At 33.9% G+C, this 14773-nt stretch overlaps 1 long non-coding RNA gene across 2 annotated transcripts; it reads right to left on the bottom strand.

Moving 5' to 3' along the window:
* Positions 1-228: 228 nt before the first annotated feature.
* On the bottom strand, positions 229-12860 carry LOC140858857 (uncharacterized). 2 transcript variants are annotated; one of them, XR_012142269.1, is made up of 5 exons: positions 12461-12860; positions 5483-5706; positions 4448-4637; positions 3357-3557; positions 230-881 (listed from the first exon to the last, which is right to left on the bottom strand). It is a non-coding gene; the product is annotated as an uncharacterized lncRNA (long non-coding RNA). The 2 variants fall into 2 exon arrangements; XR_012142268.1 differs by lacking the exon at positions 12461-12860 and having other exon boundaries at positions 229-881; positions 5483-5906.
* Positions 12861-14773: the final 1913 nt, after the last annotated feature.

Raw genomic sequence — 14773 nt, 5'->3', positions numbered from 1 at the left:
TAAGATTTTACTAAATTAAAATACAGTGGTGCATCAGCTCCTATAATCTAGCAGAGTCAATCCTATCTTGATCTACACATAGACTTCACAAGTACTTGACTGTATCCAGTAGCCTTTTGTCACTGTATTAAAAATTCAAATAGTTTAGCACCAAAGCACAGTGAGTTGCTTGTAAGTCACTATGATGATCTCAGATCTAAGGGACACTTATGCCCATATGCTTTATGAGCAGCTCTTGACAGTAGAACATTCAGCAAGTGAGTCACATATTTAGTGATGATATACTCTTACATCTCACATGTATGCCATATCAGTATCACCATACTTCTTGATTAAGAGGACAACCAACCCATATGGCACACAACGACCTCCACTCGATAAATATTATTATTCTATAATGACGTATCATTCAGTCACAAACATGTTTAAGAACTATACGATAAATTTTTTCTTTATTGTTCACTAACATAGTTCTAAGGACTTCATCACAATACAAAAGTTCTACAATAAAGATGCAACTTTGTGATGAAAAATATCAAAATAACTTTTATTTATCAATAAATAATTTATATATAAAGAGAAACTTAATCATCACATGATTGATTTTAGGATATAATTCTCAACATATGCCCCCTCCCTTATTCGAGCATTGAAGATAGCCCAACTAGTCTTGGGCCTCTCAACGTCATCAGGCGTGCCGAAGGACTCATTCAACACTTGCAGCATATCCTCTAGCTGAGCATCCTCAAATTTATGACTGAACTCATAGTTCATTGCCACCCGCATGATGCAACGCACCGTAGTTTGGTCATTAAGCCACTTCTGGTAAGTATCTCGAACCACACCACAAGCATTCGGAGTGGGCTCCTCAAGTGCCAGATCTATTAGAACATACAAGATTAGCTCGTGCTCCAAGATAATCTTTAATTTTTTATATCAACTATCGAAATTGAATCCTGTCAACTTATCACTATCCAACAATGATCGAAGCGATAAGGTACTAGCCATAACTACATAAAAAAAAATTATAAGACCTATTAGTATATGAATTATTTAAGTCTAAAGACTTAAACTTTAGTCTAAAGATTCTTCTACTATTTTATACGAATTGATAGCCTCTACCTTCAATTTGAGAAATTACTTTAATCCCTTAGTAGATACTAGAATCCACACAGACTGCAAATGGATCCGAGTGTGGCTTGGCCAACTATGTATATCTATGGATAGGTTCTTAACCAATTATTTCTCTAAATAATTTTTAATAATTAATTTTGCCCCAGACATCTCTTCAGCAGGCATGTGGTGCTTCCACTAAAAATTTTGATTTAATCTAACCATTAACATGACCATGCTCAGTGATTCTAACTAAAGAATGATTAGGTCCGAGTGTGGCTCAGCCAACCTGACCACCCATCAGAGAGACAAAACTGAGTTATCATATAATGAATGATAATTCTAATAAGAAATAAGCACCAGATGTGTGGTGCCTCTAATGATTATCAGACTACTGGACTAATTATCATTCATGTAAATAGGAGGCTATGATATAGTTATCTTCATAACTATTTTATTTTAAGGATCTAATAATTTAGAAAATTTATTTACATGTTTATAGAAATAAGAGAAGTGATTGATCAGTGAATTATAATCCTCCCATTGACTTCACAAAGCCATCAAGGGAGACTAAAGACAAGCCAATCCAGAAACACCTAAATCTATCAAAACTGATTTATCTAGCTAGCATGGGCCAATCCAAATCATTAAGCAACCTAATCAAAATCAGATTGACTACATTGGCCAGGTAAGTGGAGTTTGACGGGAGGGTCCTCATTTCTTTTCTTAGTTAAATACTAACGTAGTTGGTCAGGAAAGAGAATAGTCCTAATTAAAAATCGCATTCAACCACTTGCCTTAGACACCAATCGATTTATCTTCTTCGATTTGATCAGTCTATAGACTTAGGTTCGACCGTCGAGCTAACAATCAGATCCATTTGATCAAATCAAAAATATGGAACTTGACCAACTATAACTATTGTATTGGATCTAGACTGTTCTTGACCTAATTTAAGTCAAAATTTGATTAGATTTGATCAACTATTCATATCAGTCCATTATCTTGTTTGATTCTGATCCTAGGTCTAACCTAGTTAAGAGGATTTGATTCAAACTAACCTATAGCTCCATATTTTATGCAATGTCATTAGATCTTAAATTAATAATTCTAGATCTAAATATTTAACTCTTAATTCTTAATTAAGTGTAGGGTTAACATGGGATTAGGTTAGGTTTTGAAACCATTTCATATGTAAACTCCTTTATATTTGAATTGTATGCATAAATATTCAATTCTAAAATTTGAGTCGGCTCACCCTTGGACTGAGCCGACTCATCATAGTGGGTCGACTAAGTTTTGAGACATAGTCGACTCACTAGTAATGAGCAGTAACATTTATCTTCTACTTGTACAATTGAGTCAGCTCAGTAGGAACCTGAGCCAACTAACCAGGGTTCTGAGTCGACTCAAAACAGAATTGAGTCGACTCAACAAGCAATACAACAACAAATTACTAAATTTTTAGAACAAATATTTTTGTGTAAACAGTAATAACATCAATCGCAAATTATTTTTAGATCTAATCTAAACTTATTTATGATTTCAGATTTTATTTTCAATAATTAGATGTTACTTCTTTTCACATAATTTAAATTTCTATCATATACAATAGATCCTAGGGATATCGGATCTAGGATTTTACAAAAAAGTAAGTTTTCTTCATTTCGTGGTTCCTCTTCATGAGACATCACAGTGGCACCCCTATACTCTATAAGAGAATCCATGAAATAGAAAGAGAGGATCTTTAAACCCTATTTGCTCTTATGATCGGACGGTCTGGTGATGCATAATCCGAGTACTAGGGTACTAGGACATCTAATCTAACATATTTTATATGTAACATGTAGAAATTTAGATCTAATCTAAATCATTTTAAATTTGATCACTACTTTAGATCATATCTAAATTAGATTAAAAATATCTAATGCTTCATTTAAATTAGATTTCAAATCTACATGCATATATATTCATGTCATATCAAATATAGGCTCTGATACCATTGAAGAAAATCCATAGGTATTTCATGCTTGTATTTTAAAATTTTAATGAAAGCAAACTAGATTAAATAGTTTCATCTATCATGCAAGCATAAGATCAGATCTAAAAATACCTATGCTAGGATCTATGACATGATATATGCTGCATATATAAAATCTGAAATCAGAAAACAACAGGCATAGATCATATCAGTGCATGCGATAGATCATATTTACAATATGACTGAGTTCAGAACTCTATACCTGAGTGCGGATAGTCAATAACTACAACTATCAACCATGGTAATTGGTTCTTCCTGATGCCAAGCAGTCACACAAAATGTCCGGCCTCTACAAGACATCCACACAAAGCCCTGGCACTGATCAACCTCCCGGGGGTGCTAGCTCGTGTAGAGGCCATGTGATGGCTGATTCATACACCTTCTTCGAACTACTCAGACACTTCTAGAGAAGAAGAAGACTTTTGAAAGATTAGAGGAAGAAAATAAAATAGAAACTTCTATTTTCTTACTTTCCAAAATCCCTATACTAAGGATTTAGAAACCCACGCCTTAAAGAAACCTCACGCCCAGGAAGAAGCAACTATCCTCTATTACATGCACAGAAGATCCACCCCACCTCTTAGTTTCATGCTGCACTCTTTAGTTTTCTCAGTGAAATCTTTTTTCCCACACACGAAAACCAGCCCTTCTTAAGGTGGGCATCCAAGGGGTTAGGATAGGATAAGAATAAGATTAGTTTTTATTCAAATTCAAAACCTTTTTGAATTCAAACTCAACCACTCCTATCCTTATCAAGGGAGGGCAACATGAGCATGAATGCATGGAGTTTATCTCATGCAAATTCTTAATTAGCATTGAGAAAATTGATGTGGAGAAAGGGAGTCGATGCACGGGGAGAAGTCCAATTTAATTGAACTCTTGGTCTTAGTTATTTGGTTCCAACCAACTCCCATTTAGTTAGATCCAAATAGATAAGAGTCAACCTAATCAAATTAGGCACTAAACTAACTTGATTAAATTCTAATCCAATCAAAAATTAATCAAGCCCAAGCCTTGATCAAATCAGGAATTAATCTTTTTTAGCAATTAGTGAAGAAAATATGCGATAGTAAAGTACATGCAATTTTATATGCAGCAGAAATAATAGATTAAATGATTTAATCTTAATCACATGTATAAGATCCTATCTTAGATTACCACATCAAGATCTTTGATATGAAAATATATACTTTAGATCTAAAAATAAAAATTACATCGATCTCATTGATGCTGAAATTCTAGATCTAACTATTAGATCTACTATAGGAATCAAAATAAGTTAGAGATCGTTACCAAACAAATTTGATCTTGATCTCCTCTGGTCCAATGGTTGGAGAAGGTGTTCTTCAAATCGCTCATAGCTACAAAAAATCATCTGGCCTCTACAAGAAGATCCACGTGAAGATAGGCACAGATCAGACACTTGAAGGTGCTAGCCTGCAAGCAACTTCGACAGCTGATTTGTTCCTCCTTCTTCAAGTATCTTGGATACACCAAAGCAAGAGAGAATCAAGAAGATAAATAGAAGAGAGGAAAAGAGGCTCTAGAAATAAAAAATACTAAGAAAAAGATCATGGGAAATCCAAGAGAGAGGACCCCTTTTATAGACTAGGAATTAGGGTTTTCCAAGGAAGGGTGCCAAGAGTCCATGCCAAAACCTCCTTTTGGCATCTCAAAAAATTTCAAAAAAATTATTAAGATGTGGAGAAGGATTTTAGAGTCTCACACATTAAAGAATTTTTCAAAAAAAATAAAAGAAAAAATAATATGGCACCAACAATAGTCCATATATGAAAAATTACTTTCCTAGTTTACATCTTATCTCTAATTCAGATCGCATTCAAATTAGGCAAGAGATAATATTATAACTCATCAGCTATAGCCACCCACCCTTATTGGATCCTCTATCATGATGCCAAAAATCACAACCAATATCTAATTAGGCATAGAGAAATTGGCATGGATTCAGGTGTGGCGCAAAAGATAAGGATAGAGTCCTAGTTGACAAGGACTCTTCATTTTCAATTCTGATTCTAATCCAAATCAAATTTGAATTGAACCCACTAATAGAAATGAACCTAATCTAATTAGAAACCCAGATATCTCATCAAATTTCTAACCCAATTAGAAATTAGCCTAGTCAATGTTGGGTTTCGATGATGCAACAAAATATGAATTTCAAAAATTTTAACATGCATTCAACAATTAAAAATAAAATTTAACATTTAAACTAGTCTATCAGAGTACAAAAGCCCTAGGAATCCCTTGACGATTATAATCAAATGATCAAAAAATATACATAACAGAAAGAGATCAGAAGTCATATACCAACGAGAAGATCACGATCTAATAATTTTGAGACCTCTACGAGACTCCAAAGTAAAAGCCCTCCAATGGTGATCCACATAGGATTGATCAGGGCCCTTCCCAACTCGACATGACGCTGCAGCCTTCTTTGCAAGCTTGCTGCCATCTGTCCTTCACAAGAACTAGTTGCACCACCGCTTGTACGCTTTCACGACCTCTACTAAGATCTCTTTAGGAATCCTTTCCTAAAAGATCATACCACACAAAAGTTAAATCAGATGTTCAACACTTAAACAAATTGATTTTAGGACAAGCATCTCATGCTTTTCTTTTTCTCTTATCCCTTCCTTTCCATTTTTCATCTCTCTTTTTCCCTTATCTTTTTCCAGATTTTTTCTATCAATTTCCTCTTATTTCATGCCCAACCACCATCTAAAATGGCACACAGAAACCAGGTGTAGCACCCCCTTTAAATAGAAAAGGATGGGCGACACCATGGGACACCAACTCTTGGCATCCCTTAATTCCTACATGCACCATTTAATTTTTTTCCATGGAATTCAAAGGGATGGCATGAAAACTAAAGAGGTAACTAGCAGAAGGACTCTTCCTCTATTTAGAAGGAATCAAGAGGGAGGATGTGAAAAACCAAGAGTCCATGATATTATGGACTCTTCCATATCAATGCAAATATGAAAGGCTATCCAATTTATTTGGCATTCAAATTCCTTCCAAGAGAAGGACTCTTCCTCCTCTTCTATGCCTCATATTCCAAGCACCATCATATGTCACGAGGAACTAAAAAAATGTGTAGAAATAATTAAAGGAATCAAGAGTTCAGTATGAAATGGACTCTTCCATTTCAATGCACAAAAAGTGGGCATCCCATATTTATTTTGGCTTGGAGTTCCTTCTTAGAGAAGGACTCCTCCTCTTCCATGCCCACAAGTCCCAAGGCACCATCTGATGGTGCACAAAATTAAGGGATGTGTGGAAGATATAAGAGAATTAAGATAAGTAAAAGAGAAGGACTCCTCTCCTTAACTTCCAAAATAAATATGATGCCACAAATAAATTGGTGTGTGGATTATAGCATGGAGGTGGTGGATTCACATGAAACTCTTTCATAAAATTCAGATAAACCAACTAATAATTAGATGGTTCAAACTCAATCACATTAGGTCAAGGCAACAAGCAAAGGGTTAGCACAAACACATTTGCACTGAACCCAATTGAGAACTTGGGTTAATTCATGTGCTAGCAATTTAATTAACACATTAAATTTATAATAAATTTAAATAAATTAGGTCAAAATTAAATTTTTATTATGTGTGACCCATTGAATTTCAAATCTAGCCAGCAGTAGATCAAGACTATCAACGTAATCGTGATCCGATGGGATTAGGTCAGCTCAAGAGTTTCAATCAACTAGGACTCTTTCTAATTGATTCTTAAATTAAACTCTTTTAATTCTGATGAGTCCACAAGTCAAGATTGACATCTAGCAATATACCATGACTATCTAGAAGATTTAAAATTTAATAAAAATATCAAAATTATCTTTCCATGGTGAGTTATTATGCAATTTAATCCTTCAATCATATAGCATCCTGAAAAGGCCATGGATATGAAAATATGTCAAACCCAAATATTTATCCTTATATATCTCGATCTGATGATGGTGACTCAATGAATGAACTAGTAAAAACTATTTCTATTGTTCATCCCTACTCTGGCCAGAGACTCTCACAGTCATCATCTTATGAAATCACATAGGATGTTCTCTCCTCCTACAAGGAGTGACCGATTCCTTATGATCACTCACAACCTCAATGCATACTTCACCATACCCAGAATATCCCACACACGTCTCAAAGTGGTGTGCTAGAGAATAAACCAAAGTAAGGATCCATGTACATAAGGTACCATGGTGATCTCAGGTCAAAAGACCACATGCACCACTCTCACTAAAGAACCATATATTGACATGTTGTAAGGCTCCATCATATGTTCTTTTGATGGGTCAGTTCAATAAACTTATTCTCTAATAAGCACCTACATCCTTGTATTAGTGTCACCATATAAGTGGTTGTAAGATCAACCATCCTCTCCATCGAGCATACATAGGATGTACCAGTCTTATCGGTATTATCGATCTCCGACTCGATGATCCAACGATTAGAAATATTTTAGATTGGGACTATCAAGATTTTAGATCTCACTGGCATGATCTCATCATGGCCCTAGAATTATTGTCCTAATCTATGGGGTTTATCATAGTCATAAAAAAATAATGCAGCAAATGATAAAACAAAATACCTCATAAATAAAAATAACCAATGTCATGCAAATAAGTTGGAAGAAAATAAATAAAAGTCCCTTCACATCCCTATGCGATTGGCTTGTAGGGCACTATTCTTTCAATCTCCCACTTGCACTAAAATCAATCGCCCTTGTACCTGATGCTTTTGCAATCAGGATGGCGATTACACTACTACTATGTAAAGCTCAGTAAACTGGTCTATTATAATGTTTTTAATACTAACTCATTTTACGATCATATATTGAATGAAGTGAAAGTGCCTAGGATGTGCGTGGGTTCCTAGTGAGACCACACCCAACTCAATGATGAAACCTTCATCAGGCAACTTTCCTTAGCAATCTTTACTAACAATATTTAACTAAAACTAATATAGTTTGTTGCTTGAAACTCTTCTAATTCACTGCTCCTCTAGTACTTCTCGAGTACTTTGAGAATGCCTTTCACAGTTTTCAAAAGATCCTATCAAGGATCTGCCTGAAATCAATGATTAGGCACAAAACATAATTCACATCAGGCTTGGTACATTGAATGTATGGGTAAGTAAACTCATTTACATCCATTCATGTTGAACCTCTTCAACATAAAATCCATGTATCTAGATTGAAACAAGCCTAACATCCACTTACATCTATCATTATAGATGCCAAGTAAACTGGATGCTTAACCCAAATCTATTTTATAAAAATTTTTGTGATAAGCATATCATTGACCAAGTGCAATATCAGGACTATCTTTCCAATATACTATATATCACCCACATACAAAATTAAGAAGTTAGTGGGACTCTCATTAACCTTCTTCTACACCCACATGATTCATCTATATTTGATAAAGTCAAATATTTTGACTATCTCATTAAAAATAGAAATACCTACTTCTCAGTGCCTGCTTGAATCCATAAATACATTTGCCCACCCACTAGAGACAAACTCTCTAGATGGTGTGTGGCAATAGCAAAAATCCAGATTGACATCCTTGTCAGTAACCTGTTGGGTCATATCCATAGGTGCTTCAACTATAATCCATACTTAATCGATGTACAGGGAGTCTATTTCGGATATTATGGTTTCAAGCCAACTGTCAGAGTCTCTACTCATAATGATCTCTGAATAGGTCAAGAAAATACTATTCTCAATGATGTATGGTGTATTGTCATTCTCAATGACAAACCATATTTGAGTGGTACATTACACACTTGAATTGACCTTCGGTGAGGAGGTGTGTATCATGGTTATACCTCATCAATAAGCACATCTGGTTGAGGATTAATTTGTGGACATTTCACAAGTTATGATAGGATAGTTCATAGGTCTTAAACTTTCTCAAGTTTAATTATCCTCCCACTATCCCCTTCTTAAAAAAAAAAAAAAATTCTAAAAGGTGGCATATCTACAGTCAAAATACTTTTGTCATGTAGTGTGGTAGAAATAATATCACATACTACTCTTAGGATTATCTATAAACTAATATATATATATTAACTTGTTTTAGCACAAAATTTATGTACATTAGCATTTTTCACATAAGTTAGGCAACCTACCTTTTACCTTTTCCATATCTCATATGGAGTGCTCATAACAGATTTTGATGATATCTGACATATACAATAATTTTTAAGATATTTTTTAAAATAAAAAAATAAGATTTGTGAAGTATTTTAGAGAACATATCATATCACATATGAAGTGTCAATCTCTGGGTCGAGATATTATTAATCTTCGAACATCCATATATTCAGGACCTAAAACTTTACTTTCCCTGAGATATATGACCATTATATATTTATTTCTTATTTTCATCAATCATGAAGAACAATATCATTAAGTGACAGAAACATGAGACCATAGTCTTAAAATTTATCGAAATGAGAGTAACTTTTACTCTTTACATTAATTTCAAAACTATACTATATTAGCAAAAAATTTGAAATAATATTTTTGATAAATTCAGGCACATAACAATGATTTATTAGTTCTTAAACCTTACTATAAGGTTACATAGATTTCTATAGTCTCAGCATGAATGGACTATCCATCAGTGCCAAAAGGCAAGTAGTCACCTTACTTCAGCTTTATAGTTCCAGCAACACTTTGCATAAGTAGAACCTATATAAGGTATCACATACCTAATATTTTAAAGCTAAAACACTCAATGATAATTAATTTGTATCTCATATAAATTATTAGCAGATGCAGCTTTTGCATCCTGCTCCTACTTCACACTTACAAGACAACTCTTGCAATTTAATTCTAATGTTCATCATAGCTATAATACTAAATTAGATACCTTAGTGAAGACATTCTTCACCTTCTTTTCCTCAACCATTCTATGATGTTCGATCTATTTAAAAATTTATTATGCAGTGATAGTAAAGATGCATATGTGTATATAAGAACATTCAAAGACTACTCATGATGACATGCACAAGTTAGATGAGATTTTTATCTAATTGTGTCTTCCACTATTTTAACAAATTTTATAGCTCTCAAGTATGAAATTGAAAAACCTTATCATAAAATTTTTTAGTGGGGTTGAGATCATAATTCCTCATAAAAAACCTTGTAGATAGCGAAACAAGCTCCTATGAGTTCAAGAGTAAGTAACTCTTTACTAATTGCATCTCATGCAACTCTCAACATAACTTTTGCCTCTAAAATACTTATAGTCTTGTGTATAGCATAATAAACTATAATATTTTAGTTAAATTATATCCTTCAATCCTATATGGTCATACCTGAATAATACTACTCTTGTGAATAGCATAACAAGGTAGCATTATCAGAATATACCATAAGTATCACTAAGTCAACATCATACTAATTACTATAGCAAGTCTTGTGGAGAGCACAATAAACTCACTACAACTTTTGACATACTCTATTGACCTAATATGAGCTAAGTATAATTAGCTTCATTATACACCAAGACAGTATCAAATCAGTCCTTGATAGCAAGCCTTTTGGATAGCACAACAAGCCTACTATAGTTTTTGACATAATAAAGTATTAGCATGAAGGAAGGTATGGATAGTGTTCTCAATATTTCACCATTATGACTTAATATAATTTGAATGAGGGACTTGGGTCTTAAGCACATCTTAAACATATACATACATCATATGCTATATAAATTCTAATTCCTAACTACCAGCAAGTGAGAGCATATAGAGGAAGATAAATAGTTATGGATTTTTGAAAAAATCATCCAAGCCACAGGATGATCTGTGGGTCTAATCTAGATGTATCATAGATTGAACCATCTCATGATCAATCTCAATACACCTCAGCTCTCCAAAAGCTTGGTAGTCTAGTCTTCATCTCTATGAAGTCTACCATGAATGCTTGATCTAAATTTAAAAATAGAGAGAAATAATTTCTATCTATTCTCAAATAATTTTTTTTCTATTATTTTACATCAACATGTAAAAATCTCAATCTACGATTGAAAACATAGAAAAGAAAAGGTTCAGCTGATAATACAATGCATCAGGGGCATCCAGTCCTTATTGCAATTCTTACAGATGCATTTACATAATCAGCTAACATGGAAGCATTCATGCATACATCCATCACATGGATGTACCATAGTTCATAAGCAATCAATATATATTTTATAATAATTATAAAATATCATAACAAACTACTCATGTTATTTTCATTGCGATATCATTCATACACATGTCAATAAAGATGTTTAAATATATGGATATAGGACACATCTAGAGTTTTCGATTCGGGTTCAACACTTGACCCAAAGATCAATTTTAAGTCAATCATTTATCATCCATTTGAGTAAGGTTGACCAATTCTTAGATTAACCCTAATCTAATTAGGTTAGCATAGAGTCGGTCAACCATAACTCAAATCTTAATCAAATTAGGTAAATGACAATTAGATCAATCTAAATTAAAACATGACTTCTAATCAAATTAAAATCATGAATTTGATTTAATCTATAATCATTAATTCTAAATACTTTAGATCAATAAATTATAGTTAAACAAATCCATCGATAAAAATCCTAATCCATGTCTGATGCTTTCTTTTCATGATCAAATATTTTTGGCTCCACACATGCCTCGAGCTACAACCAAGATGGTCAATCCATAATGGTGAGTGCCCAATAACATGGTGGTTAGCCCTTGGATCTTAGGTAAATGCATCAAAGGCAAAAATCTTAAGTTCTGACAATCTACATCTATATGTAGCATTCCAGGACTCTGTGCATCACAAGCACTAGATTTCAATTCCATAAAAAAATAGATTATAGGATCTAACTTAAACTTGTTACACAAGTCTAAAAACTATGAAATTTATATATCCAAGTTTGATCATAGATTGATAATATTTTATCATAAATAAAAATACATCAAGAACATCAATTAAACATCAATCAGAAAATATGATTTTGACATAGTTTGAACTAGATTTAATCGATATCACAAAAATAACATGATATTTGATTAATCAATCAAAGGTGGCTCTGGTACCACTGTTGGATTCGGGTGATACAGTGAAATATGAATTTCAAAAATTTTAATATGCATTCAACAATTGAAAATAAAGTTTAACATTTAAACTAATCTACTGGAACACAAAAGCCCTAGGAACCCCTTGATGGTTATAATCAAACAATCAAAAAATATACATAATAGAAAGAGACCAGAAGTTATATACCAATGAGAAGATCATGATCTGATAATTTTTAGACATCTATGAGACTCCAAAGTAGAAGCCTCCAATGGTGATCCACACAGAATTGATCAGGGCCTTTTCCAACTCGATATGGCGCTGCAGCCTTCTTTGCAATCTTGCTGTCATCCGTCCTTCGTAAGAACTGGTTGCACCACCACTTGTACACTTTCATGACCTCCACTAAGATCTCTTTAGAAATTTTTTCTTAAAAGATTACATCACATAAAAATTAAATCAGATATTCAACACTTGAATAAACTGATTTTAGGATAAGCATCTCATGCTTTCCTTTTCCTCTCATCCCTTCCTTTCCATTTTTCATCTCCCTTTTCCCCTTATCTTTTTCCAAATTTTTTCTATCAATTTTTTCTCATTTCCATGCCCAACCACCACCCAAAATGGCACATAAAAATCATGTGTAGCACCCCCTTTAAATAGAAAAGGATGGGCGACACCATGGGATGCCAACTCTTGGCATCCCTTAATTCTTACATGCACGATTTAATTTTTTTCCATAGAATTCAAAGGGATGGCATGGAAATTAAAGAGGTTAACCAGCAAAAGGACTCTTCCTCTATTTAGAAAAAATATAACGCCATCATATGGCATGTGGGATAAGAGGGAGGGTGTGAAAAACCAAGAGTCCATGATATTATGGACTCTTCCATATCAATGCAAATATGAAAGTCTATCCAATTTATTTGGTATTCAAATTCCCTCCAAAAGAAGGACTCTTCCTTCTCTTCCATGCCCCATATCCCAAGCACCATCATATGTCACAAGGAATTAAGGAAACGTGTAGAAATAATGGAAGGAATCAAGTGTTCTGTATGAAATGGACTCTTCCATTTCAACGCACAAAAAGTGGGCATCCCATATTTATTTTGGCATGGAGTTCCTTTGTAGAGAAGGACTCCATCTCCTCTTCCATGCCCACAAGTCCCAAGGTGCCATCTGATGGCGCACAAAATTAAGGGATATGTGGAAGATGTAAGAGAATTAAGATAAGTAAAGGAGAAGGACTCCTCTCCTTAACTTCCAAAATAAATGTGACACCACAAATAAATTGGCGTGAGGATTATGGTGTGGAGGTGGTGGATTCACATGAAACTCTTCCATAAAATTTAGATAAACTAACTAATAATTAGATGGTTCAAATCCAATCATATTAGGTCAAGGCAACAAGCAAAGGGTTAGCACAAACATATTTGCACTGAACCTAATTAAGAACTTGGGTTAATTCATGTGCTAGCAATTTAATTACCCTATTGAATTTATAATAAATTTAAATAGATTGGATTAAGATCAAATCTCTATTGTGTATGACCCATTGGGTTCCAAATCTAGCCAGCAGTGGATCAAGCCTCTCGATGCAATCCTAATCTAATTGGATTAGGTCAGCTCGAGAGTTCCAATCAAGTAGGACTCTTCCTAATTGATTCTTGAATTAAATTTTTTTAATTTTGATGAGTTCATAAGTCAAGATTGATCTCTAGCAATGTATCATAACTATCCAAAAAAATTAAAATTTGATAAAAATATCAAAATTATCCTTCCGTGGGGAGTTATTATGCAATTCAATCCTTCAATCACATAATATCCTGAAAAGGCCATGGATATGAAAATATATCAAATCCAAATATCTATTTATATGTATCTCAATTTGATGATGATGACTCATTTGATGAATCAGTAGAAACCATTTTTACTGTTCATCCATGCTCTGGCCAGAGACTCTCAGAGTCATCATCCTGCGAGATCACATAAGATGTTCTCTCCTCCTACAAGGAGTGATCGATTTTTTATTCACCACTCACAACCTCCATGCACACTTCACCATACCCAGAATATCCTACACACATCTTCAAGCAGTGTGTTAGGGAATAAACCAAAGTAAGGATCCATGTACACAAGGTACCATGGTGATCTCAGGTCAAAGGATCACATGCACACTCCTACTGAAGAACCATTTGTTAACATGCTATAAGGCTCTATCAGATATTCTTTTGGTGGGTCAGTTCAGTGAACTCATTATCTATTGAGCACCTACATCCTTGTATTAGTGTCACCACACAAGTGGTTGTGAGATCAACCATCCTCTCCATCGAGCATACATAGGATGTACCAGTCTTATTGGTATCATCGATCTCTGACTCGATGATCCAACGGCTAGGAATATTTTAGATTGAGACTATCAAGATTTTAGATCTCACTAATATGATCTCATCATGGCCCTAAAATCATTATCCTAATTTATGGAATTTATCATAATCATAAAAAAATGATGCAGCAAAT

This window comes from Elaeis guineensis, chromosome 6, assembly GCF_000442705.2.
Source record: "Elaeis guineensis isolate ETL-2024a chromosome 6, EG11, whole genome shotgun sequence".
Taxonomy (NCBI): Eukaryota; Viridiplantae; Streptophyta; class Magnoliopsida; order Arecales; family Arecaceae; genus Elaeis; species Elaeis guineensis.
The sequence above is the reverse complement of the archived record's forward strand: the minus strand, read 5'-3'. Positions and strand labels throughout refer to the sequence as shown.